Consider the following 6925-nt stretch of genomic DNA (forward strand, 5'->3'; position numbering starts at 1 on the left):
TCCCGGTGATACGTCCCACCAATTGTTGCGAGGCGCCCACCGGACGGTGCGATGATGCGGCCGTACCAAATCCGACTATGTGTTTAGGCTATTAAAAGGTAATCCTGGAAAGTGGGAAAAGCCCATACTTTGCTAGCTGGGCGTTGCGCTTGAGCCCAGAAAAAAGAAACACAACAATTCCTTTTTTTACACGAGTTTTATTAACTTCACCTGCATGTATGTTTGTTTGTTTGTCGGTCGGAGTCCATCATAAACATACTGTTTGTAACCGACTCAATTGGGCGCGATTTTGACCCACTGTAAACGGCCAGATTCCGTTCAAACTTCGTTGATTTCTTCTTTTTCTATTATTTAGTTCGGTTTTCTATAAAAAAGCGTGTTTTTTAGTTTTTTCAAACAATTATTTATCTTTAAAAATATCATTAAATTATATTTTTGTCTACAAATAATTCTACTATTCCGACAGTTGACCAGGAGACTCCAGAAGCGTGAGGGAGAGAAAGTTAATAGTTCCAAAGATTAAAAATTACTACGGCAAAAGATTGAATGAATATGTGGTGCCAGTCATATACAACGAGATAGCGTGGCTGAGGAGTGTTCCCAAACTAAATAAAATGCAGTTAAATTTAAGATGAAAAATGCGCTGTTGAATAGCATTGAATAACTCTCACTGAATGTTGTTCAATGTTATTCAACAATGCTTTATGCTAATTTAGTATATAGATTTAGTAAATGTTTTCTTTTGTCTAATATTAATAATTCTAATAATGTTTAGTTGTAAGTCCTAATAGTTTAGATTAAAGTAAGTAGTAGTTAAGTAAGTAGTAATTAAATGTTTTTTAAGCGCATGAACTTGGCAACAAACTGTTAAAGTTTGGCAAGATATATTAATAAGTTAAAAGTGTACTTATTTAATTTAAAATAAAATAAAAAAAAAAGATGCTGAAAGTCAGCGCTGCAGTCAGTAATGGTTAACAGCACAAGCTGAGCTATTTACTTAAGTTAGGATTATATTAAGTATTTAGATTGTATTTTTATGTGTGTGGCATGGAATAAATTTTTCTTTCTTTCTTTCTATTTTTTCAATCAAAATCGGTTTCAGTAACATTAAATTCGCATTCCATTTCTATCTTACTATACCTTCGTTAGAGATATTCTTCTCTCTCGTACGCTGTTAGTTTATTCGCTAGTCTATTGTAATTCTATGATATTAACAGTGAAACATGGCTCGCAGTAAAAGTCGCTCAGTGTCATTGACCGCGCAGTTTTTGACCTTAAGTTCTATAACACAACCAAGTGAAAGTAGGTGCATCCATCAAGTGAAAGTGACACACCATGGTTTCCGCGGAAATTTGATGGGTTTGGTGTAAGAAATTTATATTGCGTTATACAGATGTTGGGTTTTAAAGATATACTTCTTTACGCGCGTTATGGAAAAATTATGAGAGTGAAATTTTAAGACATTACTGTAACTTGTTCCTAAAAATTTCTGACGTTTGCCGTTTGCGTCATTCGTTATTTTTTTTTTGGTTTCTTCGTTCATTATTAGGCCAGGCAAAGGGTTCGAGCTCATACAGCCGTATTCATTATTTAATAATTTATTGTCAAAGCCATCATTGCAAGATTTTTACAAAATTGTTCTTTTTAAAAACGTTTAGCACGAGGAATTTAAGGATTTTTGCTTTGTTAGGCCAAAGAAGTATAACTTCTTGCACGCATACATAAGTACACACACACTTTTATATTAGTGTTTAGCCTTCTCACTAATATTTGGCTGAAAGTGTGCGTTTTATTAAGATACGACTGAGGTCGGAGTGGTTACATGGAAATCTATTTCTAACGTGTTTATCATTTGTTTTTGAAGTGAAGACTTCTTTTGACGGGTAGAGTGAAAAAATTATCAGCCCTAGTACTGCACGTCAGAAGTGAGAGTTTCTTAGCTTTGCGCTTCTGATAAGATTATTTTATATTAAAAAATATTTTGTCAATAGTAAAGTAGCTAGTTTTCAAGTTGTACATATTTTAACCTTTCCGGATCGGCGCGCTCCGCCGCTCGATGTACACCTTAGATCGGCAAGCGTTCGGCGCTCGCGCAGCGTTTTCCCCGTGCGTATTATTTTACGTGTAGTTATAAAATGCTTATAACTAGGGTGATTTGAGTCACTGTCACTGAAAGCTATTGAAACAAGCTATAAGACCATGTATAAATTATTCATATTGTCTTTCTTTTTTATTTCACACAGACTTTTCATTCGACAATATGTGTAAAAAAAGTATATTTTAAAATAAATATTGTTATTATTGTTAATTACTTGTTTTATTTATTTCCTTTTATGTATACAAAATAAGGAATAATTATTTAAAATATACAATTAAACAAGTTTAAAGACTAACTAACTCGACTTAGCTGAGTAGTAGGCATGATAAGTTTATGTCTGTTCCTGTTGTTAACATTATGGTTCTGACAGTTTGACATAACAAATAAGTTTGTAAGGTGCTGCATCCAATATATGAATCGTGTTTAAATAATATATATTAAATATTTTATAACAAGTAATAAAGAATAAACTGTATAAATATAAATTATCGTATATTGGAAGCATCAATCTTTAGAGTTTGAATTCGTTGTTGGTGTATGGATGCCTCGTGAACATGATAGTCACTATCACAAATTCGTAATCGCCTCCAACAAAATATACAATATGATATATTTATATATTTAACCATATTTTAGCCAAAAGTAGCTGACCCGATGTCTATTATATAATTATTATCCATTTTTTTAAACATACAGATATTATGAATACTATATACATAAAAAATGTTATCCTTCCGTATATAATAAAATATGTACAAACCCCCTTGTGGGTGAAAAGTCGTAAAATCTTTTCCTTCATAGCTGACCTCAACTATCCTACCATTCGAACCTTATCGAATATTTGTTCCTATAACGAAACGTCAAAGCGATATGCATAAAGCGGTCGTTAGTAAATTTTTCAAACAAATATATCATGATTCATCTACATATTAACCGCTACGCAAACCCATAAGTTTTCAATAAGTACTAACCAAAAATCGCTCAAAACGGCGGCATTTATTGCGATGCAGACGATAGTATAGGGTATGCTTATCCATTACTACATCGTCGACTAAAACCGGAATAGTTTCCGCTTTTGCCACTAAAAAAACCCCATTTGCCGTATCACCGCTCTTCGAGAACACTTCCCTTAAAGCCTCGCCTAGTATCGGAATACTGGGTCTCGAAATCTCGAGCAATTGCCAATTCCGTGGCCATCTGGAGGGCAAAGCCAAACTGGCTTCAAAGAAACTGGGCGTCATAAATAGAGCACGGCAATACTTCAAGCCGGCCCACATTCTAGCGCTCTACAAAGCGCAGGTCCGGCCTCACATGGAGTATTGCTGTCATCTCTGGTCTGGCGCACCCCAGTATCAGCTCGATCCATTTGACCGCGTGCAACGCAGAGCAGCTCGAATTGTCGGGGACCCAGTACTCTGTAAACGGCTGGATCACTTGGCGTTGCGTAGAGACGTCGCTTCATTGTGTGTATTCTACCGCATTTATCACGGGGAGTGTTCCGAAGAACTGTTCAACCTGATTCCTGCCACCGAATTTCACCTTCGCACGACACGCCACAAGTTACGATATCATCCCCACCATCTGGATGTTTGGCGGTCATGGGTGCCTTCAAGAAAAGCGCGTACACCTTCCTTACAGGCCGGCAACGCTCTTGTGATTCCTCTGGTGTTGCAGGAGAGTGTGGGCGGCGGTGATCACTTAACACCAGGTGACCCGTACGCTCGTTTGTCCTCCTATTCCATTAAAAAAAAAAAAAAAAACTTGGTTCCCTGGCTAAGGTGACACAGACTTACAGTACCTCACTTCAAGCCAGCGCAAGTTCGAACTCACAGTGACTACCCAATTATCTCTGCTCTACTCAGTTCTCAATTCTGGGCGGGTGGTCCTGACGATTAAGTCATCGCCGATGATTTTTGTTGTAAATTTATTTGTCAGATCTCGAACCAACGACATTAGCGCCTGCAATAAAATAATAGCAAAAGTGATTTCCCACGCGACTAGCCTTTGTACTATATTTTTTCCATCAGGCGTTTTATAATATTTGCGACTCAGACACACTACTCTTGAAATAGCAAAACAAATGAGCTTGTCGGTCTCTTGGCATTTAGTAATCAAACCAGGCCATGCTTTCTTTAAATTTAAAATACGCGTTTTTTGCAGTCTCTTGTAAACCGCTAGTGGTTTTATATACCTACATAAATTAATTTTTATGCTAAGTACTTATAGACTTATAACAAAAAAATGAAAAACACGTATTGATAGCTGCTAAAAATATGAGCGATGACTCGATAAGAAGAGCTCCACGAAGCCAACAATTTAATATACATAGTGTAATAATTAAACTTTTATAATAATATAGTCATTGATGTACATAATAGGGATTGAAAAAAAAATAGTTAAGTACCTACTCAACAATTATTAGTAAGCTCTTATAGTTTTTTGGAAAAAAACATTTTTTTCAACGGGAATTTATTCTTTCAAGTGCCTGAATGATACAGTTTATTTAAATGTACTAATTAATTTTGTTCGAAAACAATTTTGTGAAACACTTTTTTTTTATTTATTTAGTGGCACGGGATGCAAGTCTATAGAAAATAAAATTTCCGTTTTTCGGTTTCCGTCCCAGACTCTCGACAGATGCCGCTATATTTAGTTTAAAGGGAACTGTTAGTTACTTACTACACGTCCAGAAATACTACTGTCTATGCGTGCTTCTTAGACCAAAGCCGCGCAATTGACTTGGTCAACTACAATATCCTTAGGGCCAAGCTATTAGCGTCACAAGTGGTCGAGCTGCTGAGATTCTGGTACGGAAACCCAACGAACTGTGTAAAATGGGGCGACGCAACTTCTAGCAATTATAGGCTAGAGTGTGGAGTTCGTCAGGGGGGGTGACCTCTCCGGATCTGTTTAATCTCTATGTCAATGGGCTGATTGATGAGCTGAGGCGCACCAAGATCGGCTGCCATATAGGGAACGTTTGCGTGAATAACCTAATCTACGCGGATGACATGGTGCTCCTTAGCCCCTCGATCAAGGGGTTGAGGAAACTGCTTTCGGTCTGTGAGCATTATGGAAATGCGCACGGACTGAAATAAAACGTTTCTAAAACTCAAATGATGGTGTTTAAGGCAAGACAGCCTCCGGAGAGAGTGCCGAGTGTGTTTTTATACGGCACGGTGGTTGGTGTAGTTAAGCAGTTCAGGTACCTAGAACATTTGTTGACGGAACGGTTGTATGAGGATGATGACATTGAGCGCGAGTGGAGGGCCCTTGCAGTCAGAGGCAACATGCTCACTCGACGATTTGCAAAATGCAGCAAGGATGTAAAAACCACATTATTCAAGGCATACTGTTTAGGCATGTACACCTGCCAGCTGGGTTTCGTTTTCTCAGAAAGCTATGAGCAGAATAAGAGTCGAGTACAATGATGCATTCCGGGCTCTTATGCGGCTCCCGCGGTGCTGCAGCGCGTCGGGCATGTTCGCAGACGCTGGGGTCCCCGACTTTTTCGCCATAATTCGGTCTCGCGTTACCTCTTTCTGGCGGAGACTGCAACGTTCCGACAACAAAACACTCGTGGCTGTCTCTGACGATATCAGGAATCCAGTGTTTAAGTGCTGGACTTAAGCTCTGTTCACATGGACAAGAACAAAAAATTACTGCGCAAATTTGTGCAATATTTATATAGTTTTAGTTAGTCTAATTTTACTTTTAACTTGGCACCCCTTTACAGTGTCCACATTTTTTTGTAACTATGGGTTTTATTATGCCTGAAATAAATACCTTTTTTTTTATAGGCCTATGATACACTGTCGTTATCGGTAGTTGCCCCATTTTCGCCGTCGAAATGAAATTATCACAAGAGATAGAGTTCAGTGGGTCGGATTTTTTTTAACAGAAATTTCCTGCTCTTTGGATCCTTTTTTTTAAATTCCTCAAATATTCTTTGAGCGATTAACAAAAAACTGAATGCTACCTACAATGTCGTTCTATACAAATAGACAATACACCTCATACAAAATCAAAGCCGAAATATGGCACATGCTACAAATGACACCATAATAGCCTTCGACTGCATTGTCTATACATTTCTGCGTTTACTCTTGTTCTTTAAAATATTATTGGTCAATAGGCAGCAATTTAAACACTATTTCAGTTTCAGCTGCTTATTTTGAATTTAGAACCGGATTTGGACAGTGTCATCAGTGGAGTAGCAGTTAGGTATTTCTTTAAATCCAGAAGAAAAAGTAGGTTGCTATAAGTTTTACGTTCTTCAGTCTGTCCCATTTTCCGATCAAGATCTGTTCAGTCGGAGGATTTTTACGTTTTTAATAAAAAATCACATTCATATTATAAAGGGGAAAGTTTGTATGTTTATTTATTGGCTTGTGTTTATATTTGTTACTTCTTTACGTTCCAAATTGATTAGGATTTAATAAGTTAAGGTAACCTTTAATAAGAGAAACTAATACTCAAACATAATAATATTATTTACATAAAATAATTAGTTAAACTGGTTATTTAAATGTTAAGTTCCTTGCATTAAATTATATTTGTCCTTTAGACTTCGATATCTTTTCCAGGGTATCTTTTTGGTATATGTAGTGTAAGTAGACATCAACATTTATTTGTATGACAGCTTTGGTCAAATGTTAAATGTGGTTATTAAAAAACTTAAATCCTTTAGTGGTGAAATATAAATATGCTTATTTAGGTTTGTAAATTTATTCATATCTCTCTCTTGCCACCTACTGGTGCCATTTCTCTTTCATTACCTCATTACTAATCAGTGTTCACTAGACCTTTAAAAATTTTTAACAAAAA

The sequence above is a fragment of the Leptidea sinapis genome, chromosome 3, assembly GCF_905404315.1.
Source record: "Leptidea sinapis chromosome 3, ilLepSina1.1, whole genome shotgun sequence".
NCBI classification, from domain to species: domain Eukaryota; kingdom Metazoa; phylum Arthropoda; class Insecta; order Lepidoptera; family Pieridae; genus Leptidea; species Leptidea sinapis.